The following is a 16,746-nucleotide window of genomic DNA, read 5'->3' on the forward strand; positions in this document are numbered from 1 at the left end:
TATAATGCCCCACGCCCCAATGTTCCTCATGCATTGTGACATTGCATAGGAGTTCTCCTTGTGAGGAGTTTCCATTTTGTTGACGAGGCTTCCTGTCCCCAGACAAACACAGTTTCTGTGTCACGGATTGCGATTACGGGATGGAACAGTCCTGGCCCTCGAACGCGAGAGCCGCTGTGACGGTCAACCCGTGGCAGCGTTTTAATTAAGTCTTTTGACCTTGCTTGTGTCTACCGCGTCGTGTTTGTATATAAACTTGTTTGTGCCATATATTCAAACGTGTGTTAAATACTTCATGGGTGTAATTTTCGGTTTTGGTAATTATCCACTTGATTCTTGTCGATTGTAAATGGGTTATTATCATTATTAATCGTGAATTCCAATTTCTATTTTGCAGTGTCTTCTCAGTAGTCGTTCTCGATCGTGTAACATAATGTAATAGTTTTAAGTTACGGCGCGCGACAGCGCCGCAACGGCCTTGACATCCGCAGAACGACTCCGGCGGCACGTGCGCGCTTTGAGGCGAGAGTCGCGACGGCCACCCACGGGCCGCTAGCGTCCTTCCGGCTACCAGCGTTCTCGCCGGAAGATGCGGAACTCCGGCTGGTGCAGGTGGACTGCGCATTCGATGCATCCGGCATCACGGACTCGGCCACCAAGTTTAAGCTGCTGGTGGCGAACCTGCCTATGGCTATCGCTTCGCAAGTGCGTGACGCTACAGTCAACAAGCGTGGAGAGTTTGATGCGCCGTGTGCGGTGTTGCCGGAGTGACTGGCGCACTCTCGGGCCAGCCGCCTGGAGGAGCTGCCGCGTCACCAGCAACTGGGTGACAGTAGGTCCTCGGAGCTTCTGCGCAGTATGCGCGGCGAGCTGACATCAGCAGGAGGCGTGTCAGCCGACAGCAACCTGCCGCGCATGCTGTTCAGGCAGCGGCTACCGCAGACAGCGAGGGCTGCCCTCTCGCTCCCTCCAGACAGCACGCCTCTGGAGGATCTGGCTGCAGCAGCAGACATGTTCCTGGAGTAGTCTTGTCCAACTGCTTCTGGGAGCACCGCGGGAGTGCCCTTGGCTACGCCAGTTCCTGGTCCCAGCCAGCCGACCAGCAGGGACACAGAGGGATCAGGCGTGGCGGCCGCGATCGTCAATTTGACTGTCATGGTCAGCCGACTGACAGCATCGAACACGCGACTGGAAGAGCATGTCTACCGTTCCAGGTCTCGCTCTGCCACACCTGGGCGGTCACGCCAGGCCTCCGTCTCCCGCCCCAGATGCCGGGTTGACTCACCAGACTGCTGGTACCATGAAACATTTGGTGCCAATGCCCGCAAGTGCTCTCAGCCCTGCACTTGGGAGGCGGAAAACAGGCGGGCCTGATGCGAGTGGCGCCCCATGCTTCAGGTCAGCTACCCCTGGCGCAGCTGCTTTTTGTCGAGGATGCAACAACTGACAAGCCACTGTGGGTGGACACTGGTGCACAGATCAGCGTCCCGCCACCATCTGTGCTTCCTAACAGCTGCAGCATCACTTCTGAGATGCTTCCCAGGCTGGAAGCTGCCAATGGTTCAGCAGCGAAGACTGCTTGGCTGATGTCGCTGGACAGTCCAGCTCGATACTGGTGCACCTCTGGAGTGACGCTTAATTGTTGCAGAATCCAATTGTGGGTGCTGACTTTGTAGCTCACCACAGGCTATCAGCGGATGTACATCATGGAGTGCTGTGCGATGTGTCAGGAGAAATCCAAGCCAGAGGCACACCAGCCGTGGTGAGGTCACTGCGATTGTGTGCGGTGGCAGCCAGCAGTACCTATGCGAAACTCCTGGCTGAGTTCCCACGGGTGACCGAACCAGCTATGAGACCAACACCTGTGAAACATTCAATGACCCACCACACAGTCACCTCTGGTAGGCCTAGGGTTTCTCGCCCCAGACGGCTGGCCCCAGACCGTCTCGCCATCACCCGTCAGGAGTTTGACAAGCTGAGGCGACTGGGGGTCATCCGGCCATCCAAGAGCAGCTGGGCTTCTCCACTGTATCTGGTGCCCAAGGACCACTCCAGAAGAGTGGCGGCCCTGCGGCGACTACAGGGCTCTCATTGCTGCCACAGTCCCTGACAGGTACCCTCTGTCATACCATCAAGAATGAACACGTGAGTGCATCAGGTGTCAACGTGCCAGAGTGCAACGGCACACCCGGGCGCCGGTGCACGCGTTCGTGTCCCCGAAGGCGCGTTTCGACAACGTGCACATCGACCTCATCAGTCCGATGCCGGCCTCTGACGGACACTCCAACCTCCTCGCCTGCGTGGACCGGTTCACGCGGTGGGAGGAGGCCCTGTCACTGTCTGACATCAGGGCGGCCGCGGTGGCGCGCGCCTTCGTCTCCGGCTGGGTGGCACGGTTCGGCGTTTCGGCTGAGATCATTACCGACCGCGATTCGCAGTTTGAGTCTGGACTGTGGCGCCATCTCTCCATCCTGCTCGGTTGCAAGCGCCACCGCACAAGTTACCACTCCCAGAGCAACGGCTTGGTGGAGAGGTTCCACCGGCAGCTCAAGACGGCGTTGCGTGCGTCCAAAACATGGCCGCGTTCGACTGACCAGCTGCCGCTCATCCCCCTCGCTATGCGCTCTGCCCTGAAGGAGGACATCGGCTGCACGGCGGTGGAGCTGGTGTAGGCAACCCCTACGGCTCCCCGGGGTTCTTCACAGCGCCGCCGCCGACGGACTTGCTGGACCCTGCCTCATATGTAGACGACCTGCTCCGAGTCATGCGCTTGTCTCCGTGCAGCGGCCCCCCGGCCGCTGAACTCGGCAGGAGCTTTCATTCCGTCGGCCCTCGAGAACTGCAGCCACGTGTTCGTCCGCCGAGGCGCCTCTCGGCCCCCGCTGGATCCACTCTACGATAGTCCCTTCAAGGTGGTGAAAAGGTCAGCAAATACCATCAGCATCGATCGCCAAGGGAAGGAGGAGGTCGTGTCCATCGACCGCGTGAAAGCCTGCCTACCTTGACCCTTCTCACGGCGCGTCAGAGGCTTCATCTGAGTCGACGGGCGGCCTAGCGACCAACGCCGACATCCGCCTGGCGAGACCAAGGCGTGCTATCCCCCTGCCCGCGTGCGCATCCACCGGTGGAACCCTCACTGGCGCTACCCGCCAGTGGACCGGGCGACTCGAGCGTCTGCAGCAACTGGAGGCCGACCGGTGCTGCCCGTCGCGGCTCCTGTTGGGCCACCGGCCGCCGCGCCAACTCTGTTAGCGCAGCCGGAAGCTGCCGCCTGTGCGACCCATCTTGCGCACCCGCTCGGGTCGGGCTGTGACTCGGCCAGCACGGTTTCGACACGTCACGTTCACCCAGTGACGCGTCTGGGGGGGGGGGGGGGGGGGCGTACGCAAGACTGTCATCCGAAACCTGTGCGTCTGAATGACGAGCCAAGAGGCATCGTAATCCTCTAGTGCTTCCTTCCACAGGAAGGCGTGGTCAGCGGATCCAGCGGATCACAGCCCAGTCGGCTATCGCATTCCGTACGCGTTCCGGGCTCGAGTCAGGCTGCAAGGCAGATCCTGGTAGGGGGTGACTTGGCATCCGCTAGGATCGCTGGGGCAACTTGGAGGATGATGCGTGATGCTACCCCGGCTGAGCGACTTGATCCCAGTTGAAGCTCGCACCCACACGCTTCTCGGAGCCCACGCATGAAGTCTGCCAAGAATCCCGCCTCCTGGATGTAGCAGACGAGGGGGTACCAAGGCAGAGCGGCCGGTGATGTTGCCGTAGCCACTGCTTGGAACCGCTCACGTAGGTCGTCCCTGGTGTCAGCACCGCACACGAGGACGCGGGACCGACATCTCCCCTGACGACTCGATAGAGCACATCGAGCGGAACACTTGCGTAAGTCCTCTTGGAGAGGTCAGGACGTGAGCTGACTGAGGGGCTTGAGGCGAGACACGTCGGCGTCAAAGAAGTGCTGGCCGTGCGTTTCGAGCAGCTTCTTCGTCGACTTCAGAACGACTTTCGTCGCAGTAGTCAGCCCGGATGGATCCGAACTCGTGACCTTTGATGTCGGACACTCTCTCCCGGAGATCTGGGTTGTGAGGGGCCACCTCGGGAGTGAGCCGCTCGTGTGTGCGCTCCGAAGTCCTCTAACGTCCGCGGAACGATGCGATCGAGGGCCCTTTGGGTAATGTCCAGATTAGGTGATGCGGAAAGGTAGGAGCGTGCTGGTACGACTCCGTCGGGAACTTCATCGGGCGTTCGACGTGCGGTGCATGCTAGTGCAGGACAGGGGTCAGGTTGCAGGCATAGTATTCACCATCAGGCAGGTTGGGATCCCGATCCCCATGCTAGACCACGAGTCAGCGGGGTGCGGATTTGAGTCACCGCGTGGTGGAGGAAGTTGATGTTATGCCTTGACCTCTGAGCGAGCATACATCAGGTTGGTGTCGGTCGAGATGCGCATCTTGCTGTGCCGAGCGCGTGAGTGGCTGAGGACAATGTCGGATCGCCCCGCTCTAGAGTGGATGTGGTGGAGCCGACAACCCCGGGGACGTCGAGGGCCTGCCTGTTTCAATGGCCTCAACAACATCATCGGAAGCAGTCATTCGCATGAAGTACTCTCGCACTTCCGCTAGTGAGTTTGTACCTTCTCCCTCCTCTTCATGCCGTGGTAGAGGCGTCAAGGCCCAAGAGCGGTACACGGTAAGGTCCGAAATCATCCGAACGTTTGGATCCTCCAAGGGGTGCTTGATGCGACCCGGCTGTTGAGCTGCAGACGTGGTCCCAGCCAGAAGAGGATCATGTGCTTCTCTCTCGCAGATCTCATTCGGGAGACCTGGGTTGCTCGCGACACTGGCGACTGCAGCGAGAGAGTGATTCCGAGCGGCTACTTCTGCGAAAGCCGACTCGCCACTTTTCAGACAGAGCAGGTGATGTGAAGGATACGTGGTGTCAGTTTCGGCTCGTCTTTCCCAGGCTGAGTCAGCGAGGGTCTCTCGCACCGCGACCGGACAGCGCTAGGCGGGTCGTCCTCTTGGGAAGAACGAGTACGCGACATCCTGAACTGCCGGGATGCTGGCTTCATCCCGGCAGAGATTGCCTTGGATCAGTTGGACCCTCCAGTTCTGGAGTTTCTGTTGTTGGCGGAAAGCGTAATTGAAGGTCCGCCGCACCTGTACTTTACCTACCTGAGCAGCCAGGAAGAAGTTTAGGATCAAACGTCCTGATTCGAACTTGGTCAGGAAGTCGTCGAGCAGGGCTAGCGGGCTTTGACCATAGACCTCGGAGGCCGGAGTCGCCGACCAGACAGGAGAGCGGGCCATGAACCGCGCGAAATCTTGGGCGGTTGCGACGTCAGCACACGATGATCTCCCTGATTAGCTCATTCTTGGCGATCTTGGCTAGGAACGGTTTCATGTTTCGCCTGAGAACAGTGAGGGGCGTCGTAGGAAGCTGGATCGGCAGGCCATAGGGGTTCTTCAGCAGTTGGACCAGCGCAGGTGCTTGGTCGCGTTCCGGAGACCGGGCTCCCATAGGCTGGTAGAGGAAGTGTTCGAGCTTTGCAGAGAAATCAGGATCCACTCTCCTACACGTTGTGAGCAGATCGGTGAACTCGGAAGGTTGATCGGCCGTGGCGCGGATCGCCATGTTGTCAGGGCTCAGCACAGGGAACGCTCCGAGAGAGGCTGGGGCCAGGAGGAGCACGGAGAACTGCGTGTCCGAGAGTCTTCGATACTGGTCGTAGGAACTGTGGCACAGGCACCGTGAGCGCTTGAGAAGCAGGTCCCCACAAATGAGCCTGGTGATGGAATGACTACATCCATGGTGGAGTAGTTGAGGGATGATATTGTCCACGGACGTCACTTGTACGTCCCGAGCACTGACGACCTGAATGAGTCGTGTTCCTTGACTTCCAAGTTGTACGCCGCGAATCCAGCCTTGAGCTCTCGTATCATATCTGATTTGGTGCGAGCCATCCCCTGCTTCGCGACCACTGCGTCCGGGATGCTCACATATGCCCGGAAGTCGTCTCCACGACAGGAGGGTATGCTTGTACTCCCGCTGGTCGAAGATGGAGTGACACATCACGAGATACACCCACACCCAGGTGTCTTGACTGAGGCCCTCAATGCCCCCATCCTGCCCAAACCAGTAGTCGATGAATTGCTGTCCAGCAATGGAGTAGAAGCAGGCGTGCTCATACGCCTCATGGGCAGCCTCCAGGATCTTCTCATCATAGTACGAGACGAGGGTAGCTTTCATGACGCCGCCCACCAGCTGTGAGCGGAAGCTGTTGTTCCAGGCCCTCCCATCGATCGACACCACCAGCGTAGGTTGCGCTTGAGTGAGACTCGCCCCATTTGCGAAGAGCCGCCAGTTGCCGGAGGAGCTGAGCATCTTAGGCGGTCATAGTGTATTCGTGTGAGTACCGGCCCAGGAATGCCGCCACAGCAGCCCCCCTGATTTGACGTCAGTGTCTGTCTGGAATCGTCCCGGTTGCGAACTGACTGGGATCCTTCTCCTTGTGCTCCAGCTCCTTGGAAACCAGCTTGAGGAGGTGTGGGGTGACGATATCCAGGTCGAACCTATCCTCTGAGCGGTACGTCTCCAGGAACTCCTCCTACCGGAGGTCACGCATTGCCGTGGTTACGAAACCGCATAGGAGGGACGCCATTCAGAATTGTTCCGATCGTGGGCGTTCGACCCGGAACTTCAAGCCGAAGGCCCGAGTGAAAATGGGGAGAATGTGAACTCAGACAAGGTTCTTGAAGCTAGGCGAGATTGACCGATCTTTGAGGAGAGGAATGGGTTCTCAAGCGAATCAAACTGTCGCCTTGCCAGGTTTCGTGCCTTACTGTGGTGGTCAAGCCACGGCAGCGTTGTAATGAAGTCCTCTGACCTTGCGCATGCTTACCGCATGGCGTTGGTATATGAAGTCGTCTGCGTCATATCTTGAGCGTGTGTCAAATATTTCATATGTGTAATTTTCCGCTTTTGTAATTATCCACTTAATCCGTGTCGATTGTAGGTAGGGTTATTATTATTATAAATCGTGAATTCCAATCGTTGCTTTACAGTGTTCAGTGTTTACAGTGTTACAGTAGTCGTTTTCGATCGTGTAACATAATCTAACAGTTTTTAGTTACGGCGCGCGACAGCGCCGCGACGGCCCTGACATCCGCGTGACGACGCCGGCGGCACGCGCGCACTTTGAGGCAGCAAAAAGTCACGACGGCCGCCTGTACAAATATATATATATATATATATATATATATATATATATATATATATATATATATATACTGCGCCACCACCGGTTGTGTCGTTGGCCCGAGATAGCGGACAGACAGTATCGCGATACCGCCTCCACACCATCCGGCAGCTAACAGTCGAGACAGTCTCCACACCATACGGCAGCCAACAGCCGAGACCGTCTCTGTCGTCTCCATCAGGCCGTTGCTGTGCCAACAGCTAGATGGTTGTTTCACAAGTGCGTGCCAAGTACGCCCTGATGTGCGCCCAGTCTCGCCTGGTGAAATGTCTCCTATCTGGAATGGCCAGCAACAGCGCGCGGTGGCAGGATCGCACCGCCGCGACAGCAAGGGGGGGGGGGCAGTCTGACCGTTCTCCAGTTTTGCTCTCAGACGGCTTATTCAAGGTCAGGTATACTGTCTTGCTACGCATCGGAGCACCATCAGGAAAATGCATTAGACTAGTAATGTGTAGGTCATCTAGGGATGCAACATCTTCGCAAAATCAACTAACACTTCAAAGTCATGCATACTTTATCAACAATTCTTTTTCCTTTAGTGCGCGTATGCAGCATGCACATGATACTCTGCGGTCGCGATCGTCTATGTCCCTACATCCTTGTGAGAATGTCGACTAAGTAGTAAAACAATCTCATGAGACATATAGACATGCAGACATTTAGCAAAATAAACAGAACAAACGTGTAGACATTTGGTGGCACATAGACGTTGGACAAAAAATACATGAGGGTTCAGAAATCGAGTGAAGTAACTACGGCAGGCGACTTCCGTACATCGCAAAATGACTGGGGCAACACAGCTGGGGCTATAGCTTCGTTTTCCCAGACATCTGGCCTTTAATGGCAGTGCTGTACGTGCTTTAAGCCCAAAAGACCTCCCTAACATTTTCTTCTGGTATCATGAGTTCCTATGCTGACGTTGAGCGGTTTAAAAAAAACAGGGGATACTGGTACAACAGCAGCATCAAGCAGCCATCCAACGTGTCAAGCGCCTCCAGCAGTGCTTATGGTTAAGAAAGAGCCATTAGCTTCAAAAGCTTTGCACTCCGCGAAAAACTTATTGATGGACCTAACAGTATGTCGACTGACATCCGCGATTTCAAACTTCCCGGACTAATCCATGGGGTGACACTACCAGATAGGACCGCGACTCCCCATCGGCCAGGCGGCAGCGGAGGCCGGCGCCGCTGCGGCCGTGCCGTCGGTAGCCACCGGCGCCGCGCCAGGCCGGCACTCCACGGCTGCCGGTGTCGCGTATTTCGGTCGCTGGCCGCTGGCAGGGGACAATGGACAGCTGCGAGGCGGCCAGACGGCCGCCCGTGCCCGGCCAGGCCACCGGTGGCCCGACGCCTGCAGGAGGCGGGGTCGGGCCGGTCGTCTGCAGGAGGCGGGGTCGGGACGGTCGTCTGCATGAGGCGGGGTCGGGTCGGTCGTCTGCAGGAGGCGGGGTCGGGCTGGTCGTCTGCAGGAGGCGGGGTCGGGTCGGTCGTCTGCAGGAGGCGGGGTCGGGTCGGTCGTCTGCAGGAGGCGGGGTCGGGTCGGTCGTCTGCAGGAGGCGGGGTCGGGACGGTCGTCTGCAGGAGGCGGGGTCGGGCCGGTCGTCTGCAGGAGGCGGGGACGGGCCGGTCGTCTGCAGGGGTCGGGGTCGGGACGGTCGTCTGCAGGAGGCAGGGTCGGGCCGGTCGTCTGCAGGAGGCGGGGACGGACCGGTCGTCTGCAGGGGTCGGGGTCGGGCCGGTCGTCTGCAGCAGGCGGGGTCTGGCCGGTCGTCTGCAGGAGGCGGGGTCGGGCCGGTCGTCTGCATGAGGCGGGGTCGGGCCGGTCGTCTGCAGCAGGCGGGGACGGGCCGGTCGTCTGCAGGAGGCAGGGTCGGGACGGTCGTCTGCATGAGGCGGGGACGGGCCGGTCGTCTGCAGGAGGCGGGGTCGGGCCGGTCGTCTGCAGGAGGCGGGGACGGGCCGGTCGTCTGCATGAGGCGGGGACGGGCCGGTCGTCTGCAGGAGGCGGGGTCGGGACGGTCGTCTGCAGCAGGCGGGGACGGGCCGGTCGTCTGCGGGAGGCAGGGTCGGGCCGGTCGTCTGCAGCAGGCGGGGACGGGCCGGTCGTCTGCAGGGGTCGGGTTCGGGACGGTCGTCTGCAGGAGGCGGGGTCGGGACGGTCGTCTGCAGCAGGCGGGGACGGGCCGGTCGTCTGCGGGAGGCAGGGTCGGGACGGTCGTCTGCAGGAGGCAGGGTCGGGACGGTCGTCTGCAGGAGGCGGGTTCGGGCCAGTCGCCGGCAGCCGGCACACTCGTCTCTGTACGGAGAGCGGCATTCCCAGCCGCCTCGGCACGAGTAACGTCCAGCAGCCGCAGCATGTGAGCCGCTGGACATCAGGCGGTCTTACCCATAACCGCGCGACGCTCAGCGACCGGACCATGGACCCAGCAACATGCAGCAGCGCCACCACCATGCCTATTGGTGCTCGTTGTTGGGGACCTCTCGGCACAATGTCCTCTGGCTAACATCAAGGCCGGCTGAAAGAGTGGCGTGGTTCGAAGTGTTACTCTGTCGGGCTGCGATGTCAGATCAATATAAAGGGTGGTCGTTGACCAGGTCAGCATCTAGGCTAGTTGAAGACAGGGTCCGTCGCTGAGCAATGAGGCGTCTTTTCAAGATTGTCATTATCACGAGGAACAGTCGCGTTTCCGGGCGTCACGAACGCCTCAATACTGCCCGTGAGCATAACAGCACTCAAATTTCAAGTCCGGACTGCCATTCCCGGATAGCAGGGGCAAAAAATAAGTGCAGGAATGGCGAACGCCCAGCGCATAGCGCTGAACCGCGACTGCCACTTCGTTTTGGATGGGGATATTCTTACAGATAATCTGGTGCGCCAGCCACACCAACGTCTCCGGTACCGCCATGACGCAGAGACAGACGACGAGAGCAGCCACATGTGGCGTCCGGCCCCGGCGGCATGTGGCGTCTCACTCCCGCCAGCTCGGGACGCGGCTCCGGCCCACAGCGTCTCACCCCCGCCAGCTCGGGACGCGGCTCCGGCCCACAGCGTCTCACTGCCGCCAGCTCGGGACGCGTCCCCGGCCTGCGGCGTCTCACTGCCACCAGCTCGGGACGCGGCCCCGGCCCGCAGCGTCTCATTGCCGCCAGCTCAGGACGCGGCGCTGACACCGCCGCCGCCCGCCCGTCGGCAAGCGTTGGCTCGGCTCGGTGTCCGGACCTCGGCCGCACGGCCAGCGACAGTCAGCACGAGCTCCGCGACGTCCGCTATCAGCCCTCAAAGCATCCAGCGGGCATAGCCCGTGGAGGAGCGGAGAGGAGCACAGCGACAAGAGGGCGGACGTCGAGTCAGCGCCGCTTCATGGCTGACGCGGCGGTGCAGCACGCAACGGGAGCGATGGTTCCCTGCTCGAACGTCGCGCGGGCCCCCGCGATTGCGTTTCAGCACGCGGTCCCACGCTGAGAGCTTGGCGGACCGCGGAGTAGGGATCGGCCGAATAGGAAACGGCACAAACAAGCCGTCTCCGGCGTCTTCCCACCTGTCATTCCCTGTCGACGTTGGCTGTCCGCCCCGCCGCCGAGGCGAACCAGCCCGCGGTCCCCATCCGTTACGCCTCGACAGATGGCCGAGACGGGCGGAAACGACGCGGCACTGCGGCAGAACAGACAGCCGCCTGCCAGCAGATGAGGAGAAACTCAGGCCGATGTGCTGCGAGGGCACGCCCGGCCCACGGCAGAACGCTGTAGGTGGAAGCGGGGACGCGCGGCCGAAACCACGGACGGGGCCGTCCACGGCATAATACATGTTACTTTGCTTGACGGCTGTGGCGATATCACGCGTATTCCCCAGTCTGTCGCTTATTCGCCTCCTCACATGCCGATGGAGAGCGGGCAAGCATCGCCGCCTTCATCAGTGAGAGATCGCCGAAGGAAGTGCATTGCACTCATGCTGTACAAGTGAGTTCTACAGAACTCGGCTCAGTATTTCCGTCAACGTCATTCTGCGGAGATAACAAGATGTTCGTAATGGCCCCGCTCTCGAGCAGCGGAACTGAGAACTGGTGACAGGTTCCAAATCCATGGGAGGACTCGGCACGTCCCGTGGCGGCGACCGGGTTGCGCGGCGCTCGTCACCACTGGTGACAGGTTCCAAGTCCATGAGAGGACTCGGCACGTCCCGCGGCGGCGACCGGGCTGCGCGACGCTCGTCACCACTGGTGACAGGTTCCAAGTCCATGAGAGGACTCGGCACGTCCCGCGGCGGCGACCGGGCTGCGCGACGCTCGTCACCACTGGTGACAGGTTCCAAATCCATGAGAGGACTCGGCACGTCCCGCGGCGGCGACCGGGCTGCGCGACGCTCGTCACCACGCCAACGATCCCTGCGGAGGCGCCGCTGGCAGCGGCCGCTCGCCGGCCGGCTCCAACATCCGGCCTCTGCATTCCTGCCGCTGGTCGCCGCTGTCAAACCCGCGGCGCCGGCGTGCTCAGCAGACAGGCCGTTTGCACAACACGCGCGGCGTGCGGCAGCGCTGGCGCCGGAGGCCTACGCAGGCGCGAGTGACCTCGTGAGGAGGGGGTGGTGATAGGTGGGCGAACCACTGAGGCCCACGCCACCTCCAGTCACGGCCATAGACCCTCACCTCACACGGTGGTCGAACGATGCATTGAAACGGGCTGTCAACTCGTTTGGGGCGCGGAAGAGCAGCATGTGTTGAGGAGGACGATCTGTCTGCCTGTCGATGTCAGGGAGCCGCGGGGGTGCCCACCAGTGTTCTTTTCTGACCGGGAAGTAGAGCTCACCTATCGGCTAAAGAGGTTTGCAAAACTGACACGCGGCCGCCTCACAACTGATGAGCAACTAGCTTTTCACTATACTGTTAGCAACAGCATCAGCAATCGCTTCACTAAAGATACTGTTGTGAGTTGGCTGAAAGGATGCTTGAGGCGTAGTCCATTAATCATGGTTCAGGATGCTTGAGGCATAGTCGGTCAGTCATGGTCCATCAGTTTAAACTACACCTGGAGACAGCAGGAGTTGAACAGGGCGTGACCTCGCTTGATCTCACATGGGCTCCCTTAGAATTCCTGACCTGATTTGACCCGGAGAGGACTTAACTGTCCATGTGGGTTCCTGCAGAGCTTTGGCTTTTTCCGCTGATCTAGGAATTGGATTGCGGTTCATCCTGGCTGACCTTTGGGTGAGTTTGAAATAAAGCTTGGTATCTTTTATTTCTTCGGTTTCTTATAAGCACATTTACAGGCGTAAATCAGCCGTAAAATGTGTTCATTGGCAGGGAGAGATATTACTTGTGCATCTGACGATAAGTGAGTGATTCGTACAAGTGCACCATTTTAGAACGCTCATCTGACCTAACCTAACCTGTGCTGAAGGTTTGTAGGGTACAAATAATCTTTCCAGTATCTTAATTTAGATGCTCGTCGGCTAAAGCGACTTGGTATGGTTTGAATACTGTATATATTTTGCTTTCTGTCATTGTACTTTGAGCCTTGTCGCTTTGGCTACCACCGGTGGCCTCAAAATCAGCCTGAGATCACGAATATGAATTTATTTCGCCTTGAGGTCAGACCGAGCGCTCCCAACTGCTTTTAACGAGATGCTTCAATGAAATATTTCAAAAAGGTCTCGGTGAGACTGAAAGTCAGTGAATAAAAACATTGCTTTGCCCTACGGTCTCTTATTGCGCACATTATCTTTTGATTTTCAATCTCTGTTCTCGTCGATATAAAGTATTTCGCGGTTTTGCCGTTTATTCAATTCCCGTTTCTATTTCTATATCCATTTGACCAACACTGGCACGTAGCCAAAATGTTGCTTGCGGTAGGGGGCATAAGTAACAATCTATTCCCCAAAATCTGGTAAAGTTGAACCAACATTTCTACGGAATTATCCGGTATTAATTGTAGAACTACTCACGCGTGGCGTAAGGAATCTTAACTATCTGTTGTCTGCATCGCCCTGCCGACATGTATTCTTTCCATTTGTTCCCATTGAACCTAGAAATGGCGGAGTTTGTGAGCCCACCAGCTTGCTGTCCCGGGCGGTTTAACTTACGCGTTATCTATGCACTTATTTCAGGTCTGTGGAATATGAGTAAGTCATTAAGGTAAACCGTCCAAATGAAGGGGCTAAGAACACGTGGCTAACGCGAAGCGTGTCTTTAAGACGGATCTGTCGCCCTAAGATTGTCTTTTTCAACGCTAAAATAAACGCTAAGTGCATTGAAATAGTGCCGAATGTAGGCAATCGACATCCTTCTCCATAACTTATATATTGGCTGCCTAAAGCCAAATCTATAGCCTTAGGGCGCGCTCCAGCACCTATGACAACTGGGCGCAACAGGTCACACTCGGACATCAGGACTTAATGCCGAACATTTAAATCTAACTTGCCTTATCAGAAATCTTTACAGACGTCCCTCGCCCTACCGAAAATCTGCCACGGAAGCCTCTCGTATGGACGGACATCCTTTCAAAGGGAGTAGTTACCCGGCCGGTAACATGCCGAAGTCCGTACACCATATGCCACAGGGGTACTCGATACTTGTCCAGGAGCCCGTGAGCCTCACCGACGTCACAAACGCCAGTCTGGTCCGGCCGGAGCACATGTCCGCCATCGGGGTTTCCTTTTAGCAGGCAAAACCGTGATTCCTCTAGTCTTTACGTCTGGCTGTGCGTGGCCTCGGGCCCACTTACCGCGCTCGGACATACCACCGGTCAGGATACCCCTTTCGGGTGATGGCCTCCCATACGAGCTTTCGTGGAAACTTTCCAGTAGGCCGCGATCTTGTCTTATCAGGGACGTCTGCACCTGGACAGTACGCCAGCCCCATTTGACACTACTTTGCTTACACTGGAAGTGTAAGCAAAGTGGTTAAGGACTGCGCACGCGAAAAATGCGATGGATAGAAAGATGTGTACACCAATAAAGCACAAGACATGCAACATAAGGAACCGAGCATGCCAAGAAACGAGGTACAAAGAAATGCGTATGCGAAAAAATATAACATCGAAGCGTTGCGTGCATGAACTTCTCATGATATAGTATTTTCGTACGAGGAGATGTGATACTAAAATTTGTGTACGATGTTTGCTAAGCTTACGATACTAAGTTTAACTCGGTCATGGTAAAGAAATTAGCGAATCCGGCCGGATAGGTTTCGAGACAGTACGAACTGTAAATGCTTCAGTACCAATTGTAAATGTAGCTCGTAAGACGATCGGTTGTGCACTCTTACAGCTTTACCGTAAAATCAGCACAGCGCAACTTTGCTGTGCGTGTTACTCATATTTGCCGTGCACATGGTACCCGTGTCGTATCACGCAGGTCGGCACACAGCGGCCCCTCGCGCTCGGGCGAATCTTCTTAGGTGCGCTGGGCTCAGGGCAAGTTTTGTGTCGGCGTTCCCTACGTTCTGCGGGCCTCACTATCAAGCCAGTCTGAGCCCTGACATTGTGAGCCCTCTGAGTACTAGCCCTCGAGTTCAAGATAAACGTTTGACGTGATGTACCCTGTGATGCACCCTTGACCTCTCTACGTAGCTGTCGATTACATGACCACGGAAGTAAACTGGCTGGGCTGAACGCAAGTCTCAATTTCCTTCCTAGGAGCAGCGTGAGGCGATACCATTTTCCGGTGATGCAAGGAGTTACGACGAACAGATTTTCAAGCAAAAATTGCACGTCCTGTCTCACACGGCGTCCTCCGCTTTGTCGGCCATCCACACAATGCGCTGCGATGGTGATGCCAGGGTCTTTCGGTAGTCCAGTGGGACGATCGCATCACTACCGCATGCCAGCCGGGGCGCTGTTTCCACGCTCAGGGTTGCGGCATGGCTGTCCAGCGCCTTCAGTGTTCCGCACATGTTGCGGCGAGCGTTTACAAAGACACAAACAAATGGTTTGGCCGCAAAGCTGTTCCTGGGCCAGCAGGCTGAGCTCTGGTGGTGGCCTGCGTTCCAGACAGAACTGACCTGGCCTCGGCCTGCTCCAGATCGGGCAGCGACTCGTCCTCCGTCAGGTGCGGCGTCTCAGGCCGGGCGCCACTCTCTCCCTCCCGCTGCGCGTCCGACACCGGCATAGCCTCGGCCATTGACGCGTCGTGTCAGCGTCAGTGCACCCGCGCAGGCAAGACGGGTGGCCGCTGTGAGCAAGGCGGGCTGTATCTGCGCGCCGCGTGAACGGTCCGTCCCCGGTCGCACCGTGAGCCGCGGGCCGGAGCGCCGGCCGCGTGCGCGGCGCCACACCGTCTGCGGGACTGCCGTCCGCCCTGCCGTGCCCGGCTCGTACTCACCGCCTATAAATACTGACGCCCACTGGCAGTCGGCCCACGCCACCCATTCCAGCGCGTCAGCACGGGAGCTGCTCGCAGGCCTCTGTGCCTTCTCAGAATCATCGTTCTCAGCGCAGAATCGCGGTATTCGCGCGCTCACCGACAATAGGCGTTCGCATCCTCTGTGCTATCAACAGTCCCGTTCGCAGACAATGCTGTCGGCCTTGCTGAATCGGATTTCAGACAGCCTCGTGCCCGGCACGGACTAACGATTGTCCGGCACAGTGCGGACAGAAGGCTCGCGTCCAGCGTGGACTCGCGGTAGGCACATTCTCAATTTGGCCGGCATCCGTCCTGAACATGCAACGCGCGCAGTACGTCGCACGCGTGGTTGCACGTTCCGTGGTCCGTAGTCCCATAGCTCCCAGTCGACTCTCGGCCGCCCCCCACTCAGTACGATCCCTTGCGATACTCGTGCAAATCCCCAGTGACTCGTTTCTGGTACTGATTTGAAACGCACACATACATTGTCGTCGCGCGTTCTCAGCAGTCTTCTCAGTGCCGGCCCAGTGTTTCTCAGTCCAAACTCTGGTGATGACTGGACCGGGTCGTCCTCAGCATGAACCTTCCGCAGTACTATCCCTGGTGTGCACTCCCACCAGTCCCTTCTCGGTGCAGACTCCGGACCGTCGCATTCTCAATATCACCATGTCGCGCTCCCAGCGGAATCGTCAGTTACGCCATCCAGTACGCACACTGCGCTAGTTGAGGACGGGAACTCGTACCGGACATACGCACTTCATTTTTTGGAATATTTTAATTATTCTGAATGCGCGCAATTATAAACGAGTCTCCAATGCCATTGCATCAAGATTTTCCTCTAGCGCGTAAATATGCATGCAGCCTTTCCGCAACCCACACTTAGTCACCGACATAGACTAAGAGTGCAATGCAACGGTCGTTGACCATGAAACCAAATCACCACATTGGCAATCGAGCATCAATGGCTCTAACTTATGGCGAGGGCATTTGCACCGCAAGGCCGTGTAAAAGGGTTGAAGCAACGGCTAGTTCACGTCTCATAGTTCACGCCTCGCACGCCCCACACCAGAAACTACGCAAGACGTTTACACGTCACGCACACTCGCATAGAACCTCGGCTCAATCCAAGCTCCCAACTGCACATAAAGGTTCGG

Source organism: Pollicipes pollicipes, unplaced genomic scaffold (assembly GCF_011947565.3).
Source record: "Pollicipes pollicipes isolate AB1234 unplaced genomic scaffold, Ppol_2.1 Scaffold_4002;HRSCAF=4701_pilon_pilon_pilon, whole genome shotgun sequence".
NCBI lineage: Eukaryota > Metazoa > Arthropoda > Thecostraca > Pollicipedomorpha > Pollicipedidae > Pollicipes > Pollicipes pollicipes.